This window comes from Typopeltis vanoorti, chromosome 4, assembly GCF_054136105.1.
Source record: "Typopeltis vanoorti isolate ZY-2024b chromosome 4, IOZ_Tvanoo_1.0, whole genome shotgun sequence".
Classification (NCBI taxonomy): domain Eukaryota; kingdom Metazoa; phylum Arthropoda; class Arachnida; order Uropygi; family Thelyphonidae; genus Typopeltis; species Typopeltis vanoorti.
This window is the reverse complement of record NC_143552.1, coordinates 163,261,743-163,277,222: the sequence shown is the minus strand read 5'-3', so window position 1 is coordinate 163,277,222 and position 15,480 is coordinate 163,261,743. Positions and strand designations below refer to the sequence as shown.

Genomic DNA, 15,480 nt, shown 5'->3' with positions numbered 1-15,480 from the left:
CGCTTGTTACCACAGTGTGTTATACCCACAGTCAAGTTTGATGGTGGAGGAGTAATGATGTGGGGGGGGGGGGCATTCAGCTGGTTTGAAGTTGGACCACTGGTCATTATCCGTGGTTCTGAATAATCAGGTGCTGCCTACACTGTGGAGTTTTTATGGAATGGACCCATGTCACTATCAAGATGATAATGCCCCATCCCACAAAGGTGCAGCTGTTATGGAATGGTATGAAGAGATGGGTGTTAAACGACTTCCCCAGCCTGTGCAGAGTCCTGACCTCAATCCCATCAAACACCTGTGAGATGAATCGGAGTGGCGATTAAGGTCCAGAACAGCACATACTTGATCTGTCATCACTAAACTCATTCTGCTTTGATGGAGGAATGGAGACAAATTCCACCTGGTGTCTGCCACACACATTGGTGAAAAGCCTCCCTCAAAGGGTGCAGGAGGTGATCAAAGCTAAAGGTGGACATAACCAATGAAAAAAACCAAGGATTTATAATATCCACTGTTCCTGTGGCATCTACTATGTGGGCCAGATGGAGAGATCAGAAGAAATCTGCATGAGCGAACATCAAAAGGATGTACAAAATAAGAGAGAACATAAATCAGGATTGGCATTTCACACAACCTCTACTGGTCATGATATGCTCTGGGATAGAACAAACATGTCCTATATAGATAAGAATTGTTTCACAAGAAAATTCAGAGGCAGCAAATATAAGTAAAATTCCTATGCAATGCAACAAAAACCAAGGTTTGAATTTAAATCAAGTTTGGTCATCTTTTATCAAAAATTTACAGACAGAGTGAACATGAACCACAGAATGTGACAACAAATAATATCGTCTCCAGCTAACATGCATTAACTGTTGTTTAGATCTGTTATTCGTTTTTTTCACGAACTATTTAGATGTTCACAATACCAACAAATGATGCAATTTTTGTAATTTCTAGTAGCTTGTGCTTTAAACTTTTAGTTCTCTTTACCCCTGAAGATGTTAGTCTGACGACTAACGAAACTTGTCAGGTGTTGTTTTTAGTACTTATTTAGTTTTAAAAACAGTTTTCTTTAATAAGCATGTGGTCACAAATCCGGAATAGCTATACTGAATAAATGGTATAGTTTTTTTGTTGTTTTTTTTTTCATTTTACAAAATTATTTCTTCATTTCTTTCAAAAAATATATATGTTAACCATCAGTATATGAATAGATGCTCTATAGTAATGCTATTGTTATTCCCAGATCTTCATGGAATCAAAGACATCGTGGGAGGTCCCCTTCTCCTGCTACACACACACACACAGCTCATCATCATACTGTGCCTTAAATGCACAGCATTGCATTCCAGTCATTCATTATTCTCCATGCAAAAAACACACTGCGCTTTTGCTACCCTTACCAACCAAGTCACGATCCTTTCCTGTTTCTTGTACTCTTCATGGAACTGATTATTACCACTTGTTTTATTTTGCATCCATAATACCCTCTTTCTCTCTATTCCATGCTTTGACTTTATTCATCCATTTCACACCTAGCTTATTTAACTTTCTGATTCTTGGAATACGTTTAGACATTGCTTCTATTGCATAGTTCTTGAATAGCACCCAAGTAACATTGATCTCTTTTCCACTCAATTATCATTCCATGCCACAGCTGCAAGATTAAATCTCCTGAGATTTAATAATCACCAGCCTTTTAGTTCCAGTAACCACCCAGGTAATCACTTCATGGGAACTCTCACTAACTAGGGGATGTTTGACATCTCATTTATGGTAGCATCTTTTTTTTAATAAGAAGGTGAAATTCAAGGCCCTCAATCCTTGCCTGCTCTCTTTTATATACTGCCTGAGTTAGTTGTCCCTGAAAAACTCAAGAAATTAATTTTCTTTACTCTTTTGCTACTCATCATTCCAATCTTATATTGCCATAATTAAAATCGCCCATAATGATCACCCTTTTCCATTCGCTTGGGCAATTTGCTTACACATTTTATCGTCACTACCCTCTGTATTGCCAGGTCTATAGCTACATCTGACTACAAGTCAGATGTTCATTCTAGTCACCCCATCTCACACCATACTACCTCAAAAACACTGTCACTATTTCTTCCTTGCATCTACCTGAATTATTACCCTTTCTATCTTCACAAAAAATATCATACTCTTCCATCTCTATTCCTTTCAGGATATTATCTTCATCCAACCATTGTCAGGGCTGTTACTTGTCAGGGTTGTTACTTGTTACTTGTCTGCATGTTACTAGTCAGGGCCACTGACACGTAACATGTAGCCCACCAAACTTTGTAACCAATATGGTTATTTAACTTTTGACAACACCGATTTAAATAAACATATTTAAAAAATTAACATTTCCACTTAAGATTATTTTATACACCAAACTACTCTGCAGTTTTTAAAGGAAATAATGTTCTATTTGTGATTTCAAAAAATCTTGTTACACCACTGCATAAATATCGAATTTTAACACTGCATAAATATCGAAGTCTATGTACACGGCTACATCCGCTGACCACAGCAATCAGAGGCTAGCCGAGCAATTTTCAAGTCATAAGAAAGTATAGTGTTTTCTTTATAATTAATAAAGAATTTATAAAAATAATGTCAAAACCTTCACCCATTATGAGTAAAAAAACGATTAATTGAAGAAGAACATCATAGTTTTCAAGAAAAATGGGAGTTACAATATTTTTGTATTCAAGGGGAAAAAAAAAATTATGCCTGATATGTAGAAACTCTATTGCAGTTTGCAAAGAATATAATATTAAAAGGCATTACGATACAAAACGTAAAGAAAACCATGTCAAATATGTTGTGAAACTTGATGAAGATAAATTGTCAGAATTAAAGTTGACACTTCAAAATCATAAGGGTCAAAGCTATATAACTGAGAGGAGACCTCCACATAGCCTTTAAAGGAATGCGGAGAACCGACCAGGGCTTCTGACCTAATGTCCAATCCTCACCTTCTCGTGGTGCACCCTGTTGGGTATCTACTTGGATACTGAATGGACGAGGATGGGCTGGCAATTTGGGATTTAGCCGACCAAATTGTATTCTTATTGGTTAAACCAAAATATAGAATGATGGTACAACATGACAAAATTTCATGCCGGCTGGGGCGTCGCCCGGTTAAACAAGGCCCCCATTGTTTTCACCAGGGAACCAGGACGAACAGCGAAAAGTCAGCTACTGGAACAAATCTGAAAATAAACCCCAACTCAACATCACCAGAGTTAAAGATCGGTACTATCAACGTATGAAGCCGGAATGGCAAAGAAATGGAGCTAGCTGAGGAATTAGATAAGTACCAGATCGACATAATAGGGGTGACTGAAACAAAAAAGACCAAAACTGGTGAGATCTTTCTGAGCAATAAATACAAAATGTTATCTTCAGGCAATGACAATCAAGGAAAAGGAGTAGCCATGGTATTCAACACAAAATACGAGGCTAATCTTCTTGAATGGAAGTCAGTCTCAAGTAGAGTAATGTGGGCAAATATGAGAATGGGGAACTGGACAATGAGACTTATTTGTGCCTATGGTCCCACAGAAGGTTCTACTAAGGTAGAAGTGGAGGAATTTTTTGAGGCTTTAGAAAAAGCAACTGACACAATGAAAAATGAAAAGTTGGTCCTTGTTGGGGATCTAAATAGCAGAGTAGGAAATGATTGTGAGACATACAAAAATATTTTGGGAAAATTTGGAGAAAAGAGCAAAGCTAATAATAATGGCAAATACCTGTTGGATTTCTGCTCAGGACATGGACTGGTTATTACTAACACCAAGTTCCAACATAAATGTGTGCAGAAATTCACATGGAGAGAAGAGGCTAGGAATAAGAAAAGTCTCATTGACTATGTTATTGTTGATAGTGATGTTTTCTCCCTGGTGCAGGACACCAGAGTGTACAGAGGATTTGAAATCGGAAGTGATCACTATTTAGTCTTGAGCAGGATAAAACTGAATTTCATATTGAAAAGAATAACATGTAAGAAAGTTTTAAAGCGAATAAAAGTTGAGCAGCTCTCAGATGTGAGCTGTAGACTAAAATACACAAAGATTATTGAAGGAAAAATGAAAGAGTTTGAGAACAGGAATCAAACCTTGGAGATTCAGTGGCAAACTCTGAAGAAAACATTGATTGATTCTGTCAGAGAGGTATGTGGTGAGGTTGTTTGTAAGGATAAAAAAATCAGAACTCCCTGGCGGACACAGGAGGTTAAAGAGGCAGTGAAGGAAAGAAGAAAGCATACCAAAAGTTCCTATCAAATAAGTCAGCTTCTGCTCTTAGAGAATATAGAGACAAATGCAAGAATGCTAAACACTGTGTAAAACTAGCTAAACAAAAGTCATGGAGGACTTTGGCAAGAATATAGAAAATAAATATCAAGAAGGTGGCAAAATATTCTGGAGGTTGTTGAAGAAGTTTAGGAATGGAGGAAAGAGTGCTGTAAAAGGAATTAGAGATGATAAAGGTGAAATGAAAACAGGAGAAAAAGATATCCTTGAAGTATGGAGTAATTACTTTGAAAAACTGCTAAATGAAACAAGCAGTGATGACAGCACAGTGGTAAAAAACACTGATCAGGCATGCAGTCAGGAATACATATCCATACTTGAAGTAGAAAAAGCCATCAAAGGCTTGAAATGTGGAAAGGCAGCAGGAGTAGATGATATTCGACCAGAAATGCTGAAGTATGGTGGTATAAGAGTCTTACAGTGGCTGCACTGCATAGTTGAGAAAGCCTGGACAGAGGGACGAATTCCCGATGATTGGAGTAGAGCTCTCATAGTACCCATATATAAAAAGGGAAATAAAACTGCATTTGAGAATTACAGAGGTATTTCCCTACTGAGTGTTCCTGGCAAGATCTATGCAAGTATACTTGAGAAACGGTTCAGAAGAATTGTGGAAGAAAAGCTTGGTGAAGAACAAGCTGGATTCAGGCCAAATAGAGGCTGTCAGGATCAGATCTTCACTTTACGACAAATAGTCGAGAAAGCATGGGAATATAACAAAGATCTGTATTTAAGTTTTGTCGATCTGGAAAAGGCATATGACAAGGTGCCAAGAGAGAAGCTATTCAATACGCTGCAGTTATATTGTGTCAATGGGACATTATATCAAGCAATACTTAGTCTTTATTTGAGTTGTAAGTCAGCAGTTAGAATTGAAGGAAGTACAGGAAGATGGTTTAATGTTAAATCTGGTGTGAGACAAGGATGTACATTATCCCCTCTGTTATTCATTATCTATATGGATCACATTATGAAGGAAAGTGGTATTAAACATGATATCAAAATTGGAGATGTTAATGTCAGCTCTTTGCTTTATGCGGATGATGTTATACTTCTAAATAAATCCGCTACAAGTCTGCAAGATTCTCTGACTAAATTGAATAGCTGTTGTAATAGATATGGTATGAAGGTCAGCAATAAAAAGACAAAGACAATGAAAATAGGCAGAATCATTGAAAATGTCAACTGTGTTGTGAATGGAGAACCTGTGGAACAAGTAAAACATTTCAGCTATTTAGGCACGATTTTTACTGAAGATGGCAAATTAAATATAGAAATAGACAACAGAATCAGCAAAGCTGGTATGGTGGGAAGTCAATTGAATAAATTCATATGGAATAAGAGAGAAATTAGTCGGAACACTAAATTAGCTGTATACAAGACAGTGTTCAAACCAGTTTTAACTTATGAATCTGAGAGCTGGGTCAGAAGTAAAACACTTGACCAAAGACTAGAGACTTCAGAGATGAGAGTCCTGAGAAAGATTATAGGCATGAACAGATGGCATCAGTGGCAGTATCATATTAAAAACGAGGATATTAGGAAGGAACTTGACATTGTGAGCATCCAGGAATGCGTTAGCAGAGCTAATCTCAGGTGGTATGGTCACCTAAACAGAATGGGAGAGGAAAGATTAGCAAAACAAATGTTCTCTGCCAGGTTGGCAGGAAAACGACCGAGAGGAAGACCAAGATATAGGTGGATTGATACGGTACAAAGTGCTTTAGACGATAGAAATATAAGATCTGATAATATTGGAGTGTTGACAAGTAACAGACTGATTTGGAGGAAAATTGTAGATAGGAAATTAATAATGATGTAATTTTTTTCATGTAGTACTATCATATCCTGTACACCCCTTGAGGGTACATGGCAGGAATTTGATGATGATGATGAAGATGATGACTTCAAAATCAACAAAGTGTATTTACCAAACCTATTGAAGATAATAGAGCTATGGTAAAAACCAGTTATTTGTTATCACATTTAATTTCAACAAGTCAAAACCATTCACTGAAGGGGAATTTATTCGCGAATATGTTATTAAAGCAGTTGAAGTGTTATGTCCTGATCAATTAAAGAAATTTAAAAATATAAACTTATCTTGAAATACCATTGCTAGCAGAATTGATGATATAGCTTGGAACTTAAGGAATCGACTAAAATCAATAATTCCAACATTTGAGACCTATTCCCTTGCAATTGACGAAAAGTACATATGTACGGGATATCGCTCAGCTGGCTGTTTTTATTCGTGGATGTGATATGAACTTAAAAGTAACTGAAGAACTTCTAGAAATTATTCCTATGTATGATACAACCACTGGATTTGATATTTTTGACTCCCTTATGGAAGTTTTGAATGAATACAATTTACCGTTAAAAAAAGCTAGTTTGTCATGCAATTTATGGTGCTCCTGCCATGACTGGTGTTGTTAAAGGAGTTGTTACAAATTTAAAAGAAAAACGCAAAGAACAAGGTAATAATAAGTTTCAACATTTTCATTGTATTATTCATCAGCAAACACTATACTCCAAAGTTTTAAATATTAGACATGTCCTAAAAAATGTCAGTAAAATTGTAAATTATATTCGTGCAAGTGGGCTTAATCATCCCCAGTTTAGTAACTTTCTAGAAGATATAGAAAGTGAATATAGCGATCTACCTTATTATACAGAAATTAGATGGCTTTCCATTTATAAAGTTTTAAAGCGATATTCTTCGAATTGCTGGACAAAATTACCATTTTTTTAGAATCGAAAAATTATGAATGTGAAATATTAAAAAATGATCAATGGATGAAAGACCTGGCTTTTTCAAATGACATTACAAGTCACCTTAGTCAACTTAATCTTAAGCTGCAAAGCAAACATCAATAGTTACCATGTTATTTGACAATATTAACATTTTCAAACAGAAATTATTACTTTGGCAAAAACAAATTCAAAAAGAAAATTTATCCCATTTTGAATGTTGTCAATCATTATTACAAAAATCGCTGAAATTGAAATTTTCAGAATATGAAAATTTCATATTCTGAAATCAAATGAAGTTAGAAAATGAATTTGAAAGAGATTTTTAGATTTTAAGAAATATGAAAATCAGTTTCACCTATTAACTTCTCCTCTATTGATTGAAGTTGAAACTGTTGTTGACAATTTACAGTTGGAATTAATCGAAATTCAGTATGATTCCGTATTGAAACAAAAATATATGGATGTTGGAATTCCAAAGTTCTATAATTATTTATCAGTCGATCGATACCCCAATTTGCAATTAGGCATATTTTATCTATGTTCGGTAGCACATGTTTATAACCGTTTCATTTGCCTTGTTTCTTTTACTTCTAGCATTGGTATACAAACATAATAGCTCATTCCTGGATCTATAAAATGTTTCACTGATACCATTTATTAGATGTGACTTCTCCATTCTTTTCTTGGGCCATTTATTTATCTCCTTATTCATCCCAGAATCTTCTTCAAACCAACTGTTTCCCCAAGATCCCAGGTCATCCCTTTCTCTTTTTGTCTACACATTCATACATTCACATTCACTCTTGGAGCATCACTCTCTCATGCTGTATTCCTGTTCCCCTGTCCACCCTGAATCTCTCCATCTCTGTTTGTCTTGCACACTTGTTCTGTCATTCTCTACACTCATGTTATTATCCACTTCTTCATTCATAAAACACCTCTTCATTCTCTCCTTTCTTACTCTTCCACTCTTTCACATTGCTTCTTACTTGCTGAGATTCATTCTCTGTATTCATTTCTCTCCTTTCCAGCAGCAGTCTCTCCATTGACTCGCACCAAATGACTCAAACCATTCAAATGCAGTTCCATCACTCTTATATAGTTCAATTCGTCCTTCCAATTCATTCCACACATGAACAAGCTGCACTCCTTTCTCCTCACACATTTCCACTAACATATCATTCATAATCCTTGCTCTCTGCCTCAGCTCATTACCATCATACTTGAGAAATTCACTGTCTTTCCTATCACACTATTATCTTTTATCTTTCTCAACAACCTCCTGATATCTAGTCTTACATTCTCCTTGTTCACAGTCAAGTCGTTTGTTCCTACTGCCACCACCAATGCTTGCTTATTTCACATATCAGCCACCTCAAACACTTCACTCATTTTTCCTCATGAAAACAAACCTTCCAGGGGCGAATGCTGGTCTTGAAATTCATGCTTGCTCTGAAGTCTGATTAGCAGAATAATGAATTACTGACCATTTAAAACTATATATTTAGAAATTTATGTACATTTAATCAAACAAATACAACATTTATTTTACAAATGATATTCTATCTTTTTCAGTTTAGCTACTTGAATACAAATTCTACCTTACGGTTCTTCTTTATAAACTGGTCAATAACATCATCATAAAAAGTTGGTTGTAACTTAATTTTCCCAAACAACACGCACACTTGTAAAGGCTGGCTGAAGCTCACTGGCTAGAACTACTGCATATGACCTGTGTTTAAGCAACAGAGTGAGACAACGTGAAATGGCTATGCACGCGCATGAAATCACAGTGCTGCTGCAGCGAGGACCTATAAGCTCCTACAACCGAGCAAGCCAAGGTGGCTTTGACTAGACAATGCAAAGCTCAATTATTGCCACTCAACTTAAGACGTCTTCTGTCTGCAAAAATAAAAGCCTAAATGGAATGCTTATAAATGCATGCATTTATTAACAAATAAATATTACTTCTTTCTCAATTAATGAGCTTGTGCAGCAACCATGGAGAATTTGCCCCTGAAACCTTCTGCCTCTTCTCTTTCACCACAACTCTAATAATCGATTCTCCATACAACATCCCTTGTGTGCTTTTTGTTACGTCTTTCATGCCAACATCATTCATTCCAATAATCAATTCTCTAATAATCCAAACTTTAATAATTGATTTTCCATACTATACCCCTCATGAGTCATTTGTTACCTTTCTCATGCCAGCATCATTCATTCCAGTCTTTTTGACTCTTTCCTACATATCTACAATTCTCTTCATTCCACTCTACATTCACTTCATCTCTTGCCTCATCTTCACCAACTAATCTTCTGTCATTGTCATTTTTTCACTATCATTCACTCTCACGATCTTACCATTAATTGTACTCTGTTTTTCACTGTCGTTATCACACACGTTATTGTACAACACTATACCAGTCTTGAATTTAATAATAAAACAATATAATATGTCAATTTCTAAAAAAAAAACTGTGCCATTCAAAACTGAAATTTCCATCAGAACTAAAGTAGCTATAGATGGCAAAATTAAACATCAATAATTTTAATTATGTAGGGTCTAAATTAATTTGCAACGAATATTTAAAATTTCTAATAAAATTAACAAAATTAACATTTTCTACAGTAAATGGAATAATAAATAAAACATCTAAGATCAGCAATAATCACCAAAAAAGCAGACTAAGAATGTATAATATTTTATCAAACCACGTTATTATAATGAAGTGAAGTATGGACAATAAGAGGTGATAAGAAAACAATCACTTGTTGGGTTTGTCTTTCATCCAACCTTATATTTGTTAGCTGTTGGTTGATCCCACATTCAAATATAAAGAAAATTTCTATTATACTGTGCCACTCTATGTTTGAAGTTACACAATTATAATGAAGGAATCAAGCATCAAATAGCACTACAGGCTGATAATTTCTCAACTATATTTAGGGTTTCTCGCAAAATTCGTATTTTAATTAGCGGTGCAATGAAACTGAAATTAGGCAAGCACAAGAATCAAGTTAAACAAGATATTTAATTCTCTCATAAAATTATTCTTACATAAGAAACAAGAACTCTATTAAGATCAATACAATTAGAAAATAATTTATACATTCAATAAAGTATTAAGATTCTACTCAGCTGAGTGCATCATTTACTGCTAGAACTTATATATATGACTTTCATAATTCACATCCGTTAGGACTTCAACTTAGTCTCAATTTAAAAAATATCAGTATTCAGCAAAACATTCAAAAGTTAGTTCTTTTTAGTCTCAGTGAAATATTCGTAAACTTCAATTTATCAAACACTTAACAAGCATCATCAATATTTATCAGAGGATTAAAATAGTTCTTAAAAGGCTCAGTCTTGATTTTACATATACGTAGTGAGATAACACATTCAAACATGAACTAATTCTTCAGTGAAGTTTCTCACATTAATTTCACAAGGAAATGTTTTATAATATCACACATTCAAACTTGACTAGCTGGCTCCAGTAACACGAAATTTGACCAAGTTCTCCGGACACAAGTAACACTATCACACATTAGTTATAGAATAGATATTCTTACTGGTATGATCATCATAGCTTGCACATTATGGAAAACTCTTACAACACTTCTAGGCACTCGATAATCTTCCACTATAGGCAACACAAAACTTATGGTATTCCTGAGTTCAATACCTTATTTGTTAAGACTGGAAAATGTATTTTCTTTCTCGTAATAACTTATCTTACAATAAATCTCGACCATATTATTATCCTTTCACTCGGGTAAATTCCTTTACAAGATGACAGGAAACTATAAATAAATATGAGTTCGAAGTAAGATCCATTAAAATCGGAAGAAGTTTCCAAATCTTTATTATGTCTTACGATCCCAGGTTAGATCACATCTCGCGACCTTCCTTCACTCTCTCTATTTTCCCTCTGGCTGTTTCTTCCCATATTGCCTCTCTCCTTCCTTTTTCCTGCCCAAACTTGTTTTTTTTTTTTTTTTACACTTGTTCAGTTTACAATGAAAATTCTCATGTGATCATTATACAGCTCCCCAACGCTAAGGCACGTGCTATCTAAAAATAACTTAGTTTTTTTGACAGCAACCAATCAAATCACATTAGCAGAGTCCATTAGAATTACTTTCACTTTCCCTAACAACAAACATATATTACAGTTCACTTAGGATACATTTACAAGTTATATAAAGAATTTATACAGAATAAATAACAAAAAAATTTAAAAAATTTTATTTCAATAAAAAAATAACAGTAAGTATTTAAATTAGAATTTATTTAGGAGCAAAATTAGCTCAGGATATGGAATTCATGTTAAATCATGAATGAATTATTATTAATCATAAAATCCTTCATTCACAATTTAACACGCTGCAGTAGAAATGAAATATACGAGAACAGCAGGTTATACAAGACTAGATTTAAAAAAAAATACTGAAAGGACTAAGCCATACATCAATAATGGAAACAACATACAGAACTGAACGTAAACAAAATTTAGAACCAAATGCATATGAAATCTTACTTAAGATGATGAATTACAAACCAAAGAATCGAAGAAGCAAAAAGCAGTTTGATAAATGCTGGGCAGAGATCAAAATAAGCCACCTAACCCAGATTTGGGAAAGAAAGAAGAAATCAAAGCAAGAACAAAAAAAATAATAATTACATAATTCATTCCTTTTACTGATCTGGCACTAGCAATATAATACCAATTGGATGCCAAGAAAACCCTTAGAAATTCCATTAGAAAACAATTTGAATACAGTCAGTGGAGCATAAGCATTATTATGTATATGCAAAAGAAGCTTACTCATAAATACATATGCATCAGTTCCACACATGATATGTGTGGAACTGATGTGTATAGCACAGAAACTGCAGAACTTTTAACACATTAGTGCTGTTTGTGGGTACAGAGGTTAGGAGAAACTTGATATTTTTCCTTAGTTTGAAGTTGTACTCATTGAGGAACACTTTATGAGGAAGACTGTTCATAATAGAGTGAGAAGAATGAAAAACAAAGAGGAGAAGAAGAAGGCTTGGTGTATTTACTGTTGAAAAGCAACTGCCTAGCATGCTAGGCAGCTGCTTTACAGTCCAACTGGATGTGATAACAGATTGAGTTTGTCTTTTGGTGAGAGTATGAGCATAGCATTGTTGTGTATATGCAAACAAAGCTTGTAATAAATACGTATACACCATCAGTTCCACACATGATATGTGGGACTGATGTGTATGGCACAGAAGTTGCAGAATCTATAATACACTAATGTTGTTTGTGGGCACAGAGGCTAGTAGAAACTAACTGAGGGATGTCAGTTTGATATATGGTTTGAATATGATGTGTAGCTTATGTTTATTAAGCACTCTGACTATCTAAGATAAGCTAGCTTCCCACCACATCCAAATCATATATCAAACTGGCAACTGTCATCCATTCACCTAAGGACAAAACTCCATCTTTTGGACATCCAGGGGTATATGAAGTGCCCTGTACTTGTCAAATGGCTTATTATGGACAGATAGGAAGATCTATTGACATCCATCTTGGGGAACATGAAATATATTCAGCACCATTTATAGCAAATTGGAACTGGCAGACTATGTTTTAAACACTTTCTGCATACAAGATTAATTGGAAGAAAGCTAAAGTCTACACAGAAGTTATTATAAGTAAGAGAGACTTTTTTTCTTTTTGGAATATTGTTGAATTTATTATTATTATTATTATTATTATTATTATTCAGGCTTCCATGGAGTCAAACGACTCATCGTGGGAGGTCCTTCAAAAAAAAAATAGCGCTTACATATGGACAGCATAAACCCTAACAACAGACCTGGCTGGCTGATGTAATTAATGTTTATTATTATTATTACATAACACCTCCAAAGACTCATCGAGGGAGGGACCTCGGACCTCTGCAACTCGGTGTCTTTACCATTCACTCTACCAACCACAGCGAACTGCATCATCTACACCAATGCCATCTACTGTCCACTGTCACCACTAGTATTTTCACAGACAATCACAAATCCATGCCAATGGCGGGATTCAAACCCACAGCCTTTTGACTGGAGAGCCGGATACGCTAACCAACCAGGCCTCAAAAATCTCGGAGAGAGATCAATTTTAAGAACAACTTAATATTTGCAAACCTTTCTTTCTCCAACAATTGATGGTGCCAAATTAGGACTTTAGTTCTTTGTATTACAAGTTTTAAAAACTGTTCATGCTAATAACTGATTAGTGTTTATGTACACTAACTAGGAAAAGCTACTGTGACAAACCAGGAAAAGCTCCAGGAATGGATGGAATTATGGCAGAACATCTAAAGGCTTTCAATGATAAGGCTATAAGATCACTGACTGACTTATGTAATAAAATATACGAAACTGGACACCTGCCAAAAGATTTTAAACACTCAACGTTCCTACCAATACCTAAAAAAATTGAAGACAATCAAATGTGAAGCGTACAGAATGATCAGTTAGATAGCAAAAGTTATGTTATATATCATCCTAGAAAGAAATAAACATAAAATCAAAATGGAAATTAATGAAACACAATCTGGTTTCCAGGAAAATAAAGGAACTAGAGAAGGACTCTTCAACATTAGAACTATTATAGAAAGATATCTGGAGAAGCAGAAAGAAGTTACTTATTTTTATTGACTACACAAAGGCCTTTGACAATATACAACATGAACAACTAATCAAATGCATCAGAAATTTAGGAGTAGATGGTAAAGATACCAGATTACTCATAAATCTATATTGGGAGCAAACTGCCTCAATAAAAATATCAGGAGAAATCTCGGAGGAATTCCCAGTAAAGAAGGGTGTCAGACAAGGCTGTGTTCTTTCTCCTATATTGTTTAATCTCTATACTGAAAATATCTTCCAGCAATTAGAAGAATTTAAAGGAGTCAGCATAGGAGGCAGGAATATAAACAACTTAAGATATGCAGATGATACAGTACTGCTAGCTGAAAATAAAAAAATATCTTCAAAACCTACTAGAAGAGATGCTGAAGCTAAGTGAAAAATATGGACTTAATTTCAACTTCAAAAAACCAAAACCATGCTGGTAACAAGAGAAAAAGAGAAAATACCTGATATAAATATTAAGATCAGAGGAAATACTTTAGATCAAGTAGAGAGTTATATGTATTTGGGTCAACTAATTACAGAGAATGGAAAGTATGATAAGGAAATATTAAGAAGAATAAAAATTTCAAGATCAACTTTCATTAGCATGAAAAGCATTCTGACCTCAAGGGAAATTCACACAAAAACAAGAATTAGGCTGTCCACTTGAAATGAATGTGGAAGAATAACATTGCCGGATGAAAATGGGAATAGAGTGACTGATGCAGTGGACATAGTGGAGTTGTTCAATGAGCACTTTATTGGAGTATTTCATCCTGGAGAAGAAGGTTTGAATACTAGAGGGATAGGGCAAGTTTGAGATTTAGAGGAGAGTGTGTTCCAAATACTCTGGATACCAGTAAAGCTGTGGGACTGGACATTATTTCACCACGGGTTTTGAGAGAATGTGCTAAAGAACTGACAGCTACATTGACCTGGCTCTTCAATAAAAGTCTAGCTGTGGGAAAAGTACCCAAGGAATGGAAGGAAGGTAAGATAGTGCTGCTGCACAACGGTGGTAGCAGACTGGAAGTGTCTAATTATAGGCCAGTTTGTGTGTCATCAGTAGTTAAGGTCTTGGAGAAATTAGTGAGGGACTATATACAGCATTGGACAGATGAGAGTAATGTTATTTGTGAGAATCAACATGGATTTGTTAAGGGGTGTTCTTGCTTTATTAATATGATTGCCTTTTATAATAAAGTGACAAGAGCAGTTGATGAGGGAAAGGCATACACTGCCATTTTTTTTAGATTTTGCAAAGGCGTTTGACAGGGTGCCACACGATAAGCTGATATTTAAGTTGCAGCATATGGGTTTAGATGTCGGGTTAGTCAACTGGATTCAGGATTGGCTGTCTGATAGGTATCAGAGAGTTGTGTATGGTGGGGCAATATCAAGGAGGCAGAAGGTTACAAGTGGTGTTCCACGGGACTCAGTACTGGGACCTGTATTGTTCAACCTTTATATCAGTGTCATTGTTAATGGATTGAAGGGGATATTCAGTTGTTTGCAGAAGCTATGAAGCTGGGAAGGGTTATCAGTAATAGTGCAAGTGTGGCAGCCCTGCAAGAGGATTTGAATAAACTAGACAGATTTGCAATTGAATGGGGGTGTCGGTTTAATGCAGCAAAATGTAAAGTCTTGAAGTTTGGGAACCATTGATGGGAGGATGCATACTCGATTGGAGGAGCTATACTGGAGGAAGTAGGGCAGACAAGAGAT

The 15,480-nt window shown here is 35.3% G+C and overlaps 1 protein-coding gene across 8 annotated transcripts in view; it reads left to right on the top strand.

Annotated features, from left to right (window-relative positions):
* LOC150107813 (TRAF-type zinc finger domain-containing protein 1-like) overlaps nucleotides 1–15,480 on the top strand; it is a 337,022-nt gene that overhangs the window by 170,555 nt on the left and 150,987 nt on the right. The gene's annotated exons all lie outside the window — the stretch shown is intronic.